Source organism: Perognathus longimembris, chromosome 2, assembly GCF_023159225.1.
Source record: "Perognathus longimembris pacificus isolate PPM17 chromosome 2, ASM2315922v1, whole genome shotgun sequence".
Classification (NCBI taxonomy): Eukaryota; Metazoa; Chordata; class Mammalia; order Rodentia; family Heteromyidae; genus Perognathus; species Perognathus longimembris.
The window spans coordinates 147,468,971-147,488,451 of NC_063162.1; the positions used below are offsets into that span (position 1 = coordinate 147,468,971).

The window sequence follows — 19,481 nt, forward strand, 5'->3', positions numbered from 1 at the left end:
TGGTTGTATACGTGTGCATGGTTCCATGGAAGTCTAAGATCAACATACAATAGAAAACACCGGCCCTTTGTCCTTCTGGGCCTGACTTCACTCAGTATGACTTTTTCCCTATATCTATCTATTTCCATGATAATGACTTAACTTCATTCTTCCTGATGGTTGAATAAAATCCAATTACGTGGGTATGCATTTGTATATGTGTGTATACATAATATAAGCACACATATATACCGATATATTTACATACCATGTTTTCTTCATTGATGGTTGTCTTATTGTGAAAGGTGCCCAGGTTGTATCCAATCTTGCCATCTTTCAGATAAAAGCGCATGAGTAGTATCATGGATTATATGGTAGTTCTGTTTTTATTTAAAAACAAAATCTCAATACTGATTTTCACAGTAGATGCAATGATTTACATCCCCCTAACAATGTAGTTTAGTCCATTCTCTATAAACGCCACAGAATTCATTTGTTGTTGTTTGTATTCTTGCAGATGGCCATTTTGACTGGAGTGAGATGAAATTTCATTGCTGCTATGATTTGCATTTCCTTTATGGCCCAGGATGAAAATCCTTGCTTCATACGCTTATCCTCCATTTGTAATTCTTCTGGAAACATCTTTTTACCTTTTTTTGGACCATTCATTGATGGGTTATTGGTTCTTTGAGGGATTTTTAATTTCCACTGATACTTTTTTAAGCTAATAGTCTTGTACAGAATTTCAGCATATCATTTGGATAATAAATGTATTTTCTTTTTATGTCAACTTTTATGTACTATAAAGATAATGACATTTGTCTGGAGAGAACTGTATAGAGACATATGCTAGGATTTTTTATTTTTTGGTGGACTTGAACTCAGGGTCTAGCCCTCTGCTATCTCTTTTTAAATGTGTTAGAACCAGCACACTGTCACATAAAATAATATACATATAGATTTATGAAAGAATTTTTTAAACAATGAGCACATTGTTAACTTCAGCCTACCTACCACATGTTTGGAAATGAATTTTATGAACACATTAGAAAGTTTGGCTTGCTTTCAGATATTTACTTATACAACAGAGGCAAAGAAATGATATGAGCATCTAAGATTTCCTGCTGAGGAAATCCTAAAAATTCACTGAGATACTCTGAAAAATTATTCAGAAACATATATCAGAAAAAGGCACTTCACAAATATGATAGGCAAACCTAATTGTGTTATCCTCTTCTCAGAACAATTAATAATCTAAATCTACTCGGACTGCTAGAACTATCCTCGGACTGCTAGAACTATCATCATACAGAAAATATTCCTGCCTATTAAAATATAAAGTTCAATGACGCACCTGACGCCTAGCTTGAAACATTTATTCAAGCACTGAAGACATTCAAAATGCCATGACATGAAAATCACAAATCAAGCTTAAAGGATAAAAATTGGTGCTTTTAGCCCGCTATGGTTAATCAGAAAAAAATAAATATTTATTAAAACAATTATGTTATGGTTTATTCTATAAACTTCAAATTTTGATCCTCTTGTAAATATTAAACATATTCTGTGGATGCTTATTCACACATACACCAGTCAGTCTTTACTCTTCATGTCTTTCAAAATCAATCAAAATTGTGCAAATTTATATAGAAAGTGATCTTTTGTGTTTGCTTGTCATTTAACAAACTATTCTCAATAATAGCGATTCAAGCATAATGATAAGGAAAATGCATATATATTCATTCTTTTGTCAAGGAAGAACTGTGTTTCAATGTAGGAGCCGTGTCTTTTCCCCATAGGTTACTTCTTTTAGAAGAGGCTAGGCCTCTTTGAAGTTTTACTCCTTGAAAAAAAATGTGTACTTCCACCACAATTCCTTACATTTTAACAGTTTGTTTATTTTCTTGTTTGCCGATTATTGGGGACAGAAAATGTGAACATGTTTTACACTATTTTATCACCAGTGTTTGGATCAAGCCCAGAAGAATAGTTAGCTCCAGTCCATCTGGTGAAAGAATAAATCCTTGTTTCTATGGGCCCTGGACCAGGTGCTGCAAATAAAAGTTGCTTGGTATACTCTTAATAAGCTGAACTCAACTCTTTAGTGGCTATGTTTCTGTATACCATTTACATTGTGCCAAATGAAGACTTCCTAATTTTTCATCTCTGTGTTGCCTTCCAGCTCCCAAATACATAAGTCTACTCATACCAATGATTCATAACTTCTGCTTCTTGTAATTGTGTTTGTCTTTCAGGGCTAGATAAGTCCCAAAGGACTTACCAAGGGAGTGAGATTATTTCCCTATGATATTTTGTTTTTTTTCAACCATAGAGAATGAGGTGTTTGGATACTGTTTCCCTGGAGGATAATCTGGGCTTAAAATTGCAACAACAACCCAAACCCAGACCACTGATAGAGGATATAATTATATAAAGTGATACGTCTCTACATAAATAATTGTTTATAACTCAACTGAGAACAACTAATTCACATCATGTACTCAAATTAAGGATATCACTTTAAAATATGCACAAATGAAAAACAATTTATGGCCAAGACTTACCAACACTTTCTTTTAGCTTGAAGCGTGTGAGACTTAGCTAGCCTTCTCCTCTGTACTCCGTTTATAATTGGGTATGGTCTTCTCCATCTCTTGTCTCCTTTAAGCCAAAGGGCAGGAGGTCTTCTCATTACTGGCCCTGTGTGTTTTTAGAGCAGCCTATTTCCTCATCATGTAAGAGTTAAAAATCATGTTATTTCTACAGGAAAAACTACATTTTCTCAAATGCACTAATCAATGATCTCCAGTGGGTACTTCGCGGGCAGAGGTTCTCACAATAAGTTGTGACTATATTTCTGCACCCTAACACACAGGCAGGAAAAATGAAAAAATAAACAAATGAAAAAACACACACACAAAAAACAAACCAAACTACTTTCCAGGGAGTAAATTAGATGAAGGTGTGTCTTATTGAATTTTTCATTTTTATAAACATGCACATACAGGCAGTTTGAAATCAAACACATTAACAAAGTGCCTGATATTGAACACAGTCCACTTTGTCCTCATCCTTTTCTACCATTTCTTTTCTTCCAGACCCTCAGGGCAAAAGGTGTTACTTCCTTGGTTATATCTCCTGCTGTTTACTTTCATATTTATAAACAGAATACATACACAGGTAATTTCTAAATAAATACCGTTTATACATTTAAACAATTTTTATTTTCTTTAAGACATTCTACAAAGAGGTGATACAAACCAAGGAGCATTGCACTCATGAACTGACCTGCTGAATTGTAAATCCTTTTGTACAGTTTACACATTCGTTTGTTTCCTCCTGTTTCCTCCCACATACAACTATCCACTCCCTCTACATCTCCTATCATAGAAAAAGTTTTGTTTAAATCAATAATTCAATACTTACATAGGTTTGCTTGCATTCCTACTAGTTAAAGTTGAACCACTGAATATTCGTTATTGTCTCAAATTTCTAGTAGACTCATACTTGGGAGAATGGCCAGAATCATGACGTCCATTATATTGTATGTCATTTGATTCATGAAATGGTGCGTTTTTTTGTTTAGTGGGTTTGCACAAGATTCCAGCTATAGGTAGAAGTAAAAACTGGAGAATTGTAGCTAGCAAAGCTCCATCTCTAATGACACGTGCTCATACACACACACACACACACACACACACACACACACACACACAAGCAACCAATCAAACAACCAAAAAACCAACTATAATCTCAACTTTGCAGGGAACAGAAGGCTAGTCCAGGCAAAAGAAATAAAACCCTGCTCAAAAAAGAACTGAAAGCAAAATGACCAGAGATGTGGCTTTAATGGTAGGCTAACTACTTTCTTAGCAAACTCAAGGCTGATTTCCAGTCTCCAAACTTCCCAATGATTCTAATGCTGTCATTACTAGTCATCGCCATCTTAGTAAATAGCAATAATAAGATTGCTTGTCTGTCAAATGTCTTGACATTTTCCTCTAGGTTATGAACTCCTGAGCCAGACCTCAGTCCTTGTTTGCTTGTAAGAGCTCCCCCTGTGGAGGACCAATGCCTCTGAGGATCTTTTCTGTACCCAGAAGGAAAAGAGAACAAATGCCACTATTATTCAACACCCCATTTACCCTGCAGCCTGCTCAGCTCCCTGCAGTTTGCTTGACTCACAGACAGAAGCTTCCAGCACAGTCTCAAAGTGCCATGCCTCCTGACACCCAAGTTTGGGAATTTGACATAATTTGGATGGTCAGTTTTTCTTTTCTTTTCTTTCTTCTTTGGTTCTTCTGTTGGGTAGGTGTGAGAAAGGGATATAAGCAACCCTCCTGATTTATTTTCATGAGGCAATGTGTTTTCTCTCTCATTCCTATTTCTTGAAGAGATAATTCCAGGTGACATAACTTACCTACTTATGTTCAAAACAGATTGGTCTCCTCCCAGGCCTTTTTGCATATTGGAGTTTTCTATCAAGTTTTGGGATTCTTTTCTTTTCTTCTATTAACTTTCCGTAAAGATGACAGGGCATTTTAACTTCTCATTTTGCTGAATCATTTCTGACAACTTTCTGAGGAAAACTATGTAAGAGACAGAATTCTGAGATGCATAGACCACAGAACTCTTGTAACTTACCTTTATACTTAATTAATGACATTTGGTTATTAAAATTTGGTCATTGAAAGAACATTTTCTTTTTAAAACATTTGTTTAATGTTTCAGAGAAACATAGGTTTGCCTCAGTGTATTAGGAAATATATATTCTGTAGGTTTTTTTTTAGAATTTTATTTTTAAGGCACCCTATCCTACTGGAAGCTCTCTTCTCTTTGTGTTTGTTCATTTCTGGATTATTGAAAGTCTTTTAGTATTTTCTCTTGACTCGGGATATTTAAATGAGGAGATTGTATAACTCTTGGATCCCTTCAATTGGCTCTTTTCCAGGGGTACAGACCTCTTCTAGGAGGATGAGAGTCCAGCTTTAAGGCTGACCTCTTTCTTTTCTTTTTCTGCTTCCTTAAATGCCATCCCCCAAGAAGACATTAAGCAGCATTAAACTTAAATTCCTACTCCCTCTTCCAGACTTGGCTCACTTGCCTTAGACTGATGATTGGAAAAGAAAAAGAAAAGGAGTCCTTGGCTTCATTCCTCCCTTAACTTCTTTTCTACTCTGACTTTCCTAAGCCCAAGGAGTTTTCCCTACAACACAAGAGAGAAATGATATATATTTTCTTCCTATTTGCCCCTTCCTCATCAATTAGCCCAACCTTCGTCCTTGCCTTGGTTAAGGGAGTAGGACAGTGATTGTTCTTCAACTTCCTTAAGTCCCAGTGCAGTATCCAAAAAAGAGCCCAGCAAAGAGGATTAGGCTGGGTTTGTAAGTAATGAGAATTTGATATCCTCTGGGTATTAAAGGATATTGCCTTCAGGAATCACAACTGTGCCCTCTTTACAGGGGCAGGGACCCTATCTACTCAGCTATTGTAGTAACTCCTCTTGAACAATGTGGACAAGAGCAGCTCTTCCTATTTCTGGTCATCGTTTTTTCTCCCAGTGACATCCCATAACCCTATCTAGAGTTTAGAACCTAAAGACTGGGGAAAATATGCTAAGCTGGACCTGAGGAGACCCATTCTACACATACCAATGGCCTTTCTCTCCCTGCCCCAGTCCGTCAAACTCATTGGACTCTGAGAAGTAATGCTCCAATCTCTGGTGCCTAGAACAAGTCTTTCTTAACACTGGCAGGAACCAGTCTCCGTACCACTGTTGCCATTAAGCCCAATAATCTCATATTGTGCTTGTTGATTCCAAACCAGTTATCACCAGAGCCGTATGAGTAAATACTTGTTAGATGATATCTCATCTTCCTCTTTTTCCCCTCCGTGTGTGTGTGTGTGTGTGTGTGTGTGTGTGTGTGATGCTAATCTCTTGTCTTTCCGTTTATTCCTGCTCCTTTTGTATCTTCCTTTCTTGTCTCCCTTTTTTGGTGTCTGGGTATTTGGGGGCTCTTTTCTTTCTTTCTCTCTCTCTTTCTCTCTTTTTATGTTTGTACAAAGATTAGTTTCAATGTAGTCTGTAGCTCCTTTGTAAACCAATTAAAAAGTTGTTTTTAATTAAAATAAAGAAAGAAAATTCAGACAGAAGACTCAACAGTAACGCAGAAAGCAGAGGAATCCTATTTCAAAAGTACTAGCTTGGCAAAAAGACAACACAAGCTTGGAAGAGAGAAGTGAGAGAAGACCTAACTGTGAAATGTTCAAATTTCCATGTTCCATTGGTCTACTTATGGTGGAAAAGCAGCAATCCTGTCACATTATTCTCATTTTCCAAATGGAGCCTGACTTATTTTCAGACATCATTATAAAAAAATATATATCAGGCACAAAATTATTTTTTTAGGAAAAAGGCATGGTAAATATTCAAGAATAGATTAGGACAAAATGATTTTATTAGGCTTCTCTTAAAATATAAAATGGTTTGTGTGGGAAAGTGTACATATGTGCAAGTGCACGTGTGTGTGTGATTTTCATGGATATAATACTTTGTAGATCTCAGGTGTATTTTTGTAACTACCATTTTGTGCACTATTTCTTCTAGGACATTCTCTGCCTTCCATCTTTTACATGGATCTCATTTCCATGGGCCTACTGATGTCTAGCCTTTATTTATTTATTTAAACTTTTAAGTGCAAGGCGTTAAGAAGTAGTTTGCCACCTTGAGTGGTCCAGCTTCCCCATCACCCTTGATGAAAGGAGCGAACACAATGGGCTGACTGATGAGCCCTGATGAGGGAAAAGCCTTCCTGGGACCAGAGTCTGGTCAGTGGGAAATAATCAGAGCAAGTCAGAGTGTGGCTAACCCTGCAGAGAAACTGGGAAGTGTCTTTCACACCCGACAGTGACACAGTGAAGAGTGTAGGCTGGGCTTGGATGCGTCTTAGCCCCACCTGGCTTGATTTCTTGGCGTGGAACCGATGCACTGCATGGCTGGGCGGTGAGATGCCTTTGAGGAACCTCTGCAGCACAGTGGTCCCCAGCGGATTGGCAAGCTCAGCCCACGACCTCTGGCATCCTGTCTGTTACCTCCAGATGCCTGCCTCTCTCTCTTCGGCACAGATACTGGGACAGGCAAGGCCTAGACAACCAATGCACTTTCTTTTTCACGTTAGTCTTTCTAGAAACTTGCTTATTTTTCTTGATGATTCATTTCACAAAATTCCACCCAGTATGCTGAAAACATGTAGAGATGGAGCAATGGAGATGGAATCATAACCCCCGTATACTGAACTGAGGCTGAACTTTCTGGACAAAGATGCATGGACATCAAATGGCATTTTAATTTCACATTATTTTTTTTTCTCCAAGGAGCAAAATGTATTGCAGACAGCTAGGCGATGACACAGTTTGTGGCCAGGGTCTTTGTCAGATCTCGTCAAAGTTTTACTGTGGCTTTATTCAAAGGAGTGGATAGATATGTTCAAACCAAACCGGGTGAGCATGGCAATTTGTGTTTGGAGGAGAGGTTAGGACTACAGGATGCAGATTGCGATGACATTCGAGTGGCATTTCTTAGGGGAGACAGATTTCGGCCTACCTGACATGACACCCAGGTTACCAAACTCAGAGGGCTGACATCTGCCGAAGACGTAGTCATAGGAAGGAGTACTAGGAGATAGGCAGAAAATTAAATGGAAGTCTTTAAATAATAGAATACTAGACTTAAGAGACGCATGGAGGAGGAGACAATGAGTAAATGTTTGTCAGAAGTTGTGTGGGCCCAGAGACAACTTATTCTTGCCTGTGTTTACCAAATACAGGGCACAGAACTAACTTTTCCCACTTTAATTTTAGTCAAGCCTCTCTGAAGAGTGTGAAATGTAGGACAGGATGTTCCCCTTCTCATTAGTGCCTATAGATCCAAGGTTTGAATGCACCTCTCCCCTCCTCCAAAGGTGAAACCCATTGCGAGCAGCAGAACGTGCTCAGAGTGCCATGAGCTTGCCGGCAGGGCGGCGTGGTGGGACTTCTGTCTGAGGGGCCCGGGGCTGATAAAGGTCTTCATCGCTACCAGGAAATGACAAAGGCAAACTTCAGATGAAGAGAAAAGGTTTATTTCTCTCACAGGTCAGAGGTTCCACTGATTCTGCCTCTGGTGAGAACTGAACCCCCACCCCCCTTGCTCCCCCAGTTGCCACACAAGAAGTCAGAGGGAGGCAGAAACCTAAGCTCTCTCCTTTTACAACAACCTCTCAAAGGGACCACACAGGAAATACCACCAGGCTTCACCGCTTTCCTGAGTTTATGTTTTGTGTTTGGATCCAAGGCTCCCTCTTTGATCCAGGTTAGTCTCCAACTCATCCTCCACTTGCCTTAGCATCCTGACTCTTGGGATTGCAAGGCATACGGGGCTAAGTAGGTTTCCTCCTCTTAAAAAACTACACTGCCTCCCACCCCAGCCCCAAGTTTACCCCACATGGACCATTTGAGGTACAGCACCCAAACCACTGCAGAGGTGGAAGGGATTCTGCTTCAGTGTGGGACATACTAGCACCTGGCTCATCATACCCACGGGGAAGGGAAGTCCTTGTTGTTCGTCACGTGTGTACACACTTGTGAGTGAGCAGTGCTTGGGGGCATAGTCTAGATTCATAACGTGGCAATGCTAAATGGGCTTTTATGTAGGATTCATATTGAGCGGATAAGCAGGGTTGACATGACTTTTCTCTCCCACCCCAATAGTCTTCATCTCTGAGAATAAATATTAAACATACATAATTCAGCTTGAAACTATTGCTGTAGAAAATGAATTGGAAAAATATTCTTACTTTCATGGCTAATTATTCCAAACCAGGTGAACATATATCAGGATACCTAAGAGTTGCATTCATGACAAGTAATTGCATCCCCCAAATTAATAAATATCATTACAATCATAAAACACAATTTCTGCCAGACAAAAATATAAAACAAAATGGAAAGATAATAGGTAGATAGATGACAGATCAGGGAGAGTTGACTGAGAAATAGATAGATACAAAGATGATTGTAGTTACTGATAAGCAAAGAAAGGAGTAATCAAAAAAGCACATTCAAAGATCTTTAGTTTAGAAAACCTTTCTGAGAAGATTTTTTTTTGAATGCATTAGCGTTTACAGTATTCTTGAACGGTTTAGATAAATAATATTCCTGATTATTGGCATAGAGTAAATACATGGCCAGTGTCTTAAATTCATTTACCTACCTTTATCTATAAACCATTTTCTTCAAAGCAACCAAATCAAGGTTTAAATGGCCCATCTGTTACTCAGATTTCTCAAGAAGTAATGGTCTTCTAGACAATTTCTATGTTTTGACTTTAAAACTAATTCATATATTATACATTCATTTCCTTTCAGAATATATATATATATATCATATATAAGTTGTATAATGGACACTTATTTAATTATATGCTATTTTCAAATTCAAATATTGGGCAAGAAAACATCTGTTGTTAAATTTTGTCTGAAAAGAATCATGTGGATTTTATTTTTTAATTTTAATTAGTATTGCCAAATCATTAATTCTAGGTTAGAATTATAGAACATTATCAAAGGTACTTCCTGCATATTATAATTAGGGTTTACTTGATTAAGCAGTTATAAGAAAATGAACTTTGTGTGTGTGTGTGTGTGTGTGTGTATGTGTGTGTGTATGTGTGCGTGTGAGAGAGAGAGAGAAAGAGAGAGAGCACTGTAGTCAGTTAAAATGTTTTCTGGAGCTGACGCTATAATGCCAGTGTTGTAGAATTACAGTGTTAGTACAAAAATATCTCAAATTTCACAAATTATCCTTTTCAAGTTCAGTTTGCACTGGTCTTAGAAAATGTCAAAAATATACCTCCTGTAAAACCTAGATCTTATCAACTAGAATTATTTTGTAAACATTCATGAGACACCTGTAATTCACGAATGTAAAACAAAAAATAAAGGTATTTATATTTGCTTAGAATGTTAACACTTGATAGACTTAAAAAGGAGAATATATTTTTTTCAGTTATTTTCAGCAAACTGTTCAACTGATAATCAGTTTTAGATTTATAACTCTAGTGCATTTTAAAATTATGGAGGGCACTGTAGCTCAACGATTCCTATGAACTGAAATAATCTTGACCTTCACCTTTACCAGCGGTCTCTTTCACATTCCTGTCATGAAGAATAGGTAGAGACCAGGCCCTGCTCCTTGTAAAGTGGATGCATTTCCTCTAAGGTTCTTAAGTCACATGTTTTTAATGTGGTTCTGGTCCTGTTTTCTCTTGGTGGATATGACATTTCCACAGGTCATGGAGGAAGCCTTCCCTTCTTTCTCTGTGTTTTTTGGGCTCTGGAGGGCAGTGATCTTTGACCATCTCACAGATGGTAAACACCTGCCATTCCCCAAGTACTGCTTGCCTGCCTGGCAGTGGAAGGGTGGGTCCTTATATTAATGGACAAGGACGTGAAGGTCCACAGGGCCAACAGAGCCTTGGGAAGAGTCAGGTCCAAGGAAAATTTCAGATTCTTTTTGTGGAAAGTATCATGGCAGATGATGAGGGAGGAAGTCCTAACCACTGATAGAACTGTGGAGTGGAGATTATTTGTTGTTCTGGTATCTATACTTCCTATGGTGCCATAGTTGAGGGACTGGGAACTGAATGGTTTCAAAATATCTGAAAATACGAGCCCCTTCTCCTTAACAAACAGCAATGCAAAAGGAGGCAATGCATTTAGCCATACCAGAGTAGAAATGGAAACAGCCGTTTTGATATGAATACAGGCTACAGGGAAGAAGGCAACAACTTTGAGCAGAGTTTAGAATAGCTTTGTGTCTATATGTCTGTCTATCTAGCTATCCATCCATCCATTCATTGATCCATCCTCTTTCTCTCTCTCTCTCTCTCTGATCTATTTCCTTCTATTTATCTCCCCTAGTAGACTGTTCATATTAATTTTACATACATCACTTTTACAAAGTTCTTTTACATGCGAGAATCATATATCACATTTTTCCCCCAGAAAGTAAAATAATGAAGCATACTGCTGATTTTTACCTCTCCTCTCTTGTGTAAGGCTGAACTAAATCTAAGCAAGTTTTTATATTCTCAGAATGCTGAGTCCATTGTCAAGAGAGAAAAGTTAATGTCTTTCTTTAAAAATAAACTAACCCTCATTTGCTTGGAATGTATATATATGTATATATATGTATGTATGTATGTATATGTACACACACATATATATGTACATATATATATTTTTGGGGGGTCAGCCTAAGTGTATTTAGGTTACTATTTAATATATGAGATTTGTATTTCTTACCTGGTCATAATTTCACATACAAGTAGAATTGGAAGAAGTTTATTTTCTTTGTTAAGAATATATGTTTTGGCAAAGGAGCTGATGCTCATCTCTGTCATCCTTGATACTGAGAAGACTGGGAGCCAAAGGATCAAAATTTAAAGTAATTCTGGGCATACAGTACTTTAAGACTCCAGCTCCAAAATAATCAGTGAAAAATCAAAGAGAGAGTCTGGAGGCATAGCTGTAGATGAACAAACAAGTGAACAGTAAGTGAGATGCTGTTTTAAACCTCGAATGTGCAAAATAAAAGTTTGAGTCACGTTTTATTGGTACTGATATTTGTGTGGCAGGAAGCTTTTCTTTTTAATATTTTAGCTGGTATTTCAGATTCCCTAACTAAGTAGAAAAGTACATGATTTAGATCTCCTTTCTTTTCATAATATGGCTTATTAAATACCCATGTAGCTCCAAGTAAACTGAAGCAGATGGCCAACCACAATTCCAGGACAGAGAAGTCGAAATATTTCATTTCTGTGAAGAAAACTCTCTCCTTTTCATCCACTCTGGGCTCTCGATGTGCCCTCACCGTGAGCAGATAGTGTTTTCCATCTGAACTGTTTGGTTTTGCTCTGATTCTCAGCTATCCATTGAGACATCTAGGAAGAAAAGCCTGGGCTTGTGTAATAAGTTAATTAGAAAATAAATGATGCTAGTAAAAATATAAATGAAGAAGAGGCTGGGAAGCAATCAACTATGCATGCTTTTCTATGAATTGCTTTCTTCTTCAGGAGCAGATATTTTTCTTTCTCTATGTTTCTGCTACAGTCGAATATATCCAAGTGCTATAAGCAGACAGATGAGAACTTGGTATAAAAAAATTGTATATTCATCACATTCAAGTTGTTGCAATCATTTCCTGTCAGCCAACTGAACTGAGATCTGAGGCTGTCACCTAATTAGCAAGTGAGATTTAGTGAGATCTGTGAGAATGAATGGATGCAATCTTTGAAAAGGACTGAATTTCCATTTTTACAGTTTAGCACCTGAGAATTACTAGTGAAGAGACACAAAAGACATATACCAGGATTGCTCAGGGTTTATTGTTTTTTGAACAAGGCCCATGACACAACAAACTTTGCTAAGTCAGAAGCAAACTTGGTGACTGTCACACATGATAATCTACTTTACAAAGTGGCTCTGTGGCTCAAAGTGGTAGCCTTGAGTAAAAGAGCAGCTCAGGGACAGCTCCCAGTCCATGAGTTCCAGCTCCACAACTGACAAAAAAAAATTACTTTAATAGTCAGCTTTAAACTATGATGTCTGAAAGTCTACTAGAAAAAAATAGGTTGAAGACAAATTGATCCTGAAGGTTGAAGGCATACTTGTAGAAATCTGAATAAATTTGCAGAAATTGCCCCAAATCTTTGGATTAATGAGCACATTCTCTCTTCATAAAGGATGAGCAGCAGTGACTGGAAAACAAGAGTGCTATTTGAACCACAAATACTTGCTTAAATCTGTGAGGTACATTTGTTGTTGTTTAGTTAGAAACAAATTAATAACTAACCAATGAATGAATAAGACAACCTAAAATCATTTATAAAGTCAGAAATAGGGTAAAGATGAAGAAGAAATGTCACCACTTAAATTTCATTGCACACTGAGAAGAGCTTGACAAAATAACATTTCATGGCTTCGGGGTCAACGTAACTCTCCTAGCATTTTCTAAAGGTATGACCTTTAATGGAAAAAAGGCTAGAAATAAAATAAAGGGAGAGGATTATGTTTGTTTCTAGAATACTCACTAAATAAGTATTAAAATATAACATCTCCATTTTCTTGCCTTTTCTTTGCTTTTCCTCTTTTCTTTTCTTCGGATAGCCTGGTTTGGACTAAGGGTTGTGGACTTGCATGGCTGGCACTCTGCTATCTGAAACATGCCTCCAACTCAGCATTTTCCTGATTGTTTTCAAGATAGAAGTCATTTACAGATGTTCTTCCTGTACTGATGTTGACCTTGATCCGTTGGATCTCTGCTTTCTGAGTAGCTAGTAGTATGGGCAGGAGGCACCAGGGCTCAGCTAACACATTTCCTGATTGTCAAGAAATAGCTGGCAGAGAAACAAAACTGTTTAAGCAAAACACAAAGCAACAACAACAACAACACAATGACAACGAGTGTACGAGAGTGGCTCCATGAACTGGATGAGAAAAAGCCTCTTAGAATCCTTCATTTTTGTTTTGGAACGGTGTCTTAAGACATTTGTTTGGAACCCTGTGTATCTGTTCCTTGGCATATTTATAGTGTGGCTGATATTGTAAAAAAAGAAAAGAAAAGAAAAGAAAAGAAAAAACAAACACATGCTTGTTCTTCACACATATAAATAATGTGTTCTGATAAATATGTCTTTGTACATTCATTTTATTTATTTTTGCCAGTCTTAGGCCTTGGACTCAGGGCCTGAGCACCGTCCCTGGTTTCTTTTGCTCAAGGCTAGCACTCTGCCACTTGAGCCACAGAGTCACTTCCAGCTTTTTCTGTTTCTGTGGTACTGAGGAATCAAACCCAGGGCTTTTGTGCATGCAAGGCAAACACTCTACCACTAAGCCACATTCCCAGCCCCTGTACTTTAAATTTTAACTGATAGATTCTAAGGGTATTTTAGGTAACATGATGATTGAATCATACTGGCTTTAGTGCTCTTGGATATGTCCGCTCCTTTAAGTATAATTGAAATTCTACTCCAAAAATAAAATAGGAACAAAAATAGTCTAAGTTATGGGCAATTTTTCTTAAAAAATCTCTCCTAACAAATTTTATTACATCACTGCCAAGTATACAACTCCAATACTGTTTTATGCAAAAGAGTATTTCATAGTATAATTGGTCACAGCATCAAGTTCGTATTTGGAAAATATATTTCTCATATTTACAGCCTTAATACAAACAGGCATAAAACCTAAAATATGAAAATGGGCTTTATTTTCAACAGACAGCCTGATGTATAAGCATTACTGTTATAAATATATAGAGAGATGAATTTGCTTTAGAAGCTGGAGATCTGCCATCAAATACGTTCATACATAATGGTATTTTACATAATTTATTTTGGGCAGTTATAGCATTTATATTCTTAATAGAGGAGGATATGTTCATTTCATATTGTTAATATCTGCCATAAACCTTCCAATTGCCACAGAGTGTGAGAGAGTGGAGATACCACCATGTGCTCCAGTTCCTTCCAATGTGTGAAAGTTGTTATCTGAAGATGGTCTGGCCACGGTCAAGTGCATAGTTTTCTCAGTGCCACAAGGGTGGGAAGGGCCCTATCCATTGCTTAGCAGAGGGACCAAACATAGGCACATTTCCTTGATCATCCAATTGAATGCACAGCCAGCAGGATAGATGATCATACTGCAAACAAGCATGCACAATCATTACTGATAATAGCATAACACATTGTAATAACCTGGTAAATGCCACATGTTCTGGGCTTCAAAACTGCTCGCAGAGCAGTTAGGAAAGCTTCTTGGAAGTGCCTGGGCTTCTTCGTATTAACAATTACGTAGAAAGGAAGAAAAGATCCTTCGGGGGTAAAATGATTGACCTTCATGACAAATTCAAAATCGTTTTCTGCTCCTAAAGACTTTGCACTCTTATTCTGTGTTTTCACTTGAAGCTGGCCCTCTACCTCTTGAGCCACACTTCCACTTCTGGTTTTTAATTAGAGAGTGCACAATTTGTCTGCCTACATTTGCTATGAGCCTTGATCCTCAGCCCTCCGTCTCCTGAATGGCTAGGGTTAGAAGGTGAGAGCCACTAGTGCCTGAATGAAAATGAAAATCTTGCATTAAGACTTTGGAAAGTTTCACGGTCAATATAAATTGAGGATTTCTTTTTCTTCAAATTCAAAATCTTTGTGCACATCATAAATTCAAATTCTTGAATGAAATAATTTAAGCGACTGTTACTTTAGACTCTTACAGTTATAGTTTTTAATTGTGTTTCTTTTTTTCATAATTTTCTTGTGACCCAGCAGCACTCTATACATTTATATGTCTCATGGAAGTTACCCAGAAGTGTAAGAAAAATGCTTCGTTTTTAAGGATTTGCAGCGAGCATCTGGATTGTCATTTTCACCTTATATGTTTCTTAATTTGTGGCAAGGCAATGACTTCAGAGTTTGATCAGTTTGCATAATGATTTTATTCATGACTCATAGAATGATTCAAACATCAATTATAACCCCAGCATTATGAAGTATGAAATTTGGAATACAATGTCCATCATAAAATTTGAATGATAATTTAGTAATCATCAGTAGCCATTTAATATCACACTCTAGATAAAACAATTATACCTTAGTCTAACAAAGCTTTAGTCATTTTACAAATGGAAGGCTTTATATTATTATATAATAATTACCGGAGGTGTTACAATTTATAGAACTTATATAATACTAGCTGAAACTGGTCATGTTCTACTCATTACCTTTCAGTAATAAAACTTTTAAATATGCTATTTTAAGTTGCATGAATTCAACTGTTCCAATTTTCATAAACTCTTCTGTTTGATGTAGCAAAAAATGATCATTGGTGATCGAAAATTTGGAAACCATGTGTTATGTTATAATGACAAAATTGAATCACACAGAAACACCACCCACAAAAATCTTCACACAATAATAACTGAAATAGGAATACTCTATAAATGTAATTAAAGGCTACTTTTTTCATTCATATTGTATAAAAGTCTTAAAGCAAGGGACACTTGTAGTTCTGTCATGCTGGGCACCAAAGGCATATACTTATTCTCCCACCAAAGGGAAACAATACATCTGCTCTTGATAACAATAACTGGAGACATTCAAAGATCCCTGGCTTTGAAGGAAGGGGGCTTAGTTTCCTAGGAGACTTTCAACTTCCTTTAGCCTGTTCTTCCCAATTGTGTGTGGACTGAATTAGATGGAGGGGGACTGGGGCAAGATGAGAAGTTGGGAGCAGGTACAGAAACCCAGGCACGTCTGCCTGGTCCTGCACGGGTGGAGCAAATCTTGGCTTGGAAGGAGAGGCACAGACCAGCTATACATCCTGCTGAGTCGGCTCTTTACATGGTCCGTGCTCAGACCCAGCCCACATCCATCTTCCACATTCGAGCTCAGCCTTTTGCCTAGCCTACCCTAACCTCCTAACCCACTCACTATCTGCTGTCTACTATCTGGTCTCCCTCCTAGCCATTCGATTATCAATTGCCCTCTGTCCCTACCTAGCCCATCCCTTCTCTCCTCTTCTTCTGGCTCATCTTGACCACTTCCAACCCAGTTACTTACTTTAGCCCAGCGAGCATATCGAAATGTAAGTCAGCTTGCTAAAAAAGATGTTTTCATTGTTTAAATAATTATTTATTGCTCTTAGGATAAAGATTCAAATCCTGGAGTATGCAAGGAAGAGTGTGCAGCATGTGCAGCGCCCTGGGCATCTCCTGAGCCTTTCTTCCTTTACTCTGCCAGACATTCCCACCTCCTCCCCTCTAACGTTCCCATGATCTCCAATGACAATGTGCTATTTTTCTCACCCTGTGGTAGGCCATGTTTCTTCCTCCCTTGGCCTTTTGCTGGAGTCTGCCTTTTGTTTCAAAGGCATATAGCCTTTGTGGCTTCATTAACCTTTATTCAGTATTCATGAAGTTGTTGCAAAGGGCATTTGGATTTTGGAGCAGCCAATACTTCCCTTCAGAACTAATATTAAAGGGCCAACAGAGTCAGCTTTCTTGTTTGCTTATTTATTTGGTTGGGCTTTTTTTTTGTGACAGAACATGTCAGGCCTTAACTGCAAATAAATGGGATTATAAGTGTATGCCATTAGACCCAGCTTATTGTATCAGTGTTTCCAGAGGCAAATACAGTTATGTGTTTTAACATGTATAAAGCAACATTACTCACTTAAAGCTGATCACTTCAAATCACTGACAAACATGATTTAAAAAGAAATCCCAAGCTGCATGGGTGCTGGTGGTTCGTGGTTTTCAACCTGACTTGAAGGCCCAGGAGGAGGCTGAAGCCAGCCCATCTTGAAAGAAAAATCTGTGCATGGTCATGAATACTTGTTGTGCCAGCTATGCAGAGACATGTAAATAGAGGATCAAAGTCTAGATTAGCCTGGAAGAAAACCAAAAATCTGTCTCAAAAATAACCAGAGCACAAAGGGTGTAGACCTGTGGCTTAAGAAATAAAGCACTTCCTTATAAAGCATAAATCCCTAATTTCAAATCACAGTACAACAGAGCAGAGAGAAAGAAAACATGGGTTTTTTATATTAGTGTTAGCAGTGATAAATTATTTCATCGTATTAGTTTATTTACTTTTGGGGTTAGATCTCTCTTTGTAGCCAGCCTAATCTGGCTTCAAACTTGTTATCCTCTCACCTCCAAATCCAGAGTGATAGTATTGTGGGCACATGCTATCATACTGGGCAATTATTTTAATTTAACAAAAATTAGATATATTTAATAGTTCACAATGCATGCTCCACACAGCACAGTATAAACAAATGATTAAATCATTCAAGAGGAGAAGGAGAAAGTGTTCAGCTAATTAAATTTCTTGGACATCTTGTTTTCTAAATGTCAAACATGTCGATGTGATCTATAGATGATATATAAAGCATCTACTTAGAAAACTGAGTCCTGATTAGAATATTTAAATGTTAGTTCTGTCAGTTTTCCTGATGTTTTCTCCTTCCTAAAGATAATGATGTCTTGCTTAGGGTCAAGATGAATCCCTACATGTTTTTCCCCAAGGCCTCCTAACTGGATCTTTGGTTTGAGAAACTACTGTTGGTTGCTACCTGGGTCACATGATATGCAGAAATGGTGAAGTTAACAGTTCAGGGTTCCAGTGGTGTGGGTCGGTGGGTCCCTGAGGTGGCTTTCCAGCTCCCTCTGACACCTCAGACCCAAGGACTCTGCAAATAGCCAAGGACTATTTACAAACCCTCAGCTCTGATAAGCTTGGAACGGGATGAGGCCTTCAGACAGTGGAATTCAACCTTCACAGTGAAGGCTCCTTCCAGTAACCATTTTGCTCTTTCATCTCTGTGCTGCCGAACATTCAGAGCAGGTTGGATGTCTGTCGTCTTCCATAGAATCACTAACAGTAAGTAGAGACAAGTTAGTTCCTGGGAGGGATCTAAATTCTTTCCCCCTCTGTTTTTATTGGACTATAAGAACAGTCAATTTCTTACTATTGTCTCTGCCTGTGTTCACACGTCAAGCCCAAAGCTGACTGACAGAGTCATGACAGGCCTACAATGTCCAGGATATTTACTATTGGGTTATTAACAAAAATCACGGGTTAAAATCCGTCCTGAGAAAACAAACGTAAACAACGTTCATCTGCAAACAGAAATTCTAAGGGGCACTTTCAGTCACCTGTAAGAAATAGAAATTTTCATTTGACTGAAATATTGCAGGATTGGTCAGCATCCCCCCATTACCCTTCATCCCCACATGCCAGCGATCGCCCTACAACTCTTGCTTCTGCTTTTCTGGGATTTCATGTGGAAGTGAGATTCTATGGTGGTTGATTTCTGTGCCTGACTCATTCCATTAAGCAAATGTCCCCTTGGTGCATCCATGTCATTCAAAATGACAAGACTTCTTCCTTTCTTAAGGCTCAATAATACACTACTATATATATATATATTACATATAGACATATATATATACCAATACATACATACATATATAGATACATGTACACATATATGTGTCTCATATTGTATAATGTCTCTGTTTCTCTTTTATGATTTTTAAAAGACTATCGTGAAGTAGTTGTACAAAGGAGTTGTCATGTACCGAATGAGTTTGTGAATGGGGATCATCTTGACCAGTGCCACCCCTTTGAGCATTCTTACCCACCACTCCCAGCCCACCTCTTCCTTCTCATTTCATCATTTCATAAGATATACATTGAATGATTTGTTCATTTTTGTTGCTCGGCCCTTCGATTGATTCCCTGCATCTCATGGTAACTATATTTCAAGACATTCAATTTTTACACCACGGTAATGACAATTAATAGTAATATACTGTACAACTGAAAAGTGCTAATTGAAGTGTTCTCACCTTGCAAAGGAATGATATGCATGAAAGGTAATTAACATTAATTAGCTTTGTGT

The 19,481-nt window shown here is 37.9% G+C and overlaps 1 protein-coding gene across 1 annotated transcript in view; it reads left to right on the forward strand.

The window, feature by feature from the left end:
* The window catches only part of Cntnap2 (contactin associated protein 2), a 1,597,185-nt gene that overhangs the window by 172,418 nt on the left and 1,405,286 nt on the right, over positions 1–19,481 (forward strand). The window lies entirely within an intron of this gene.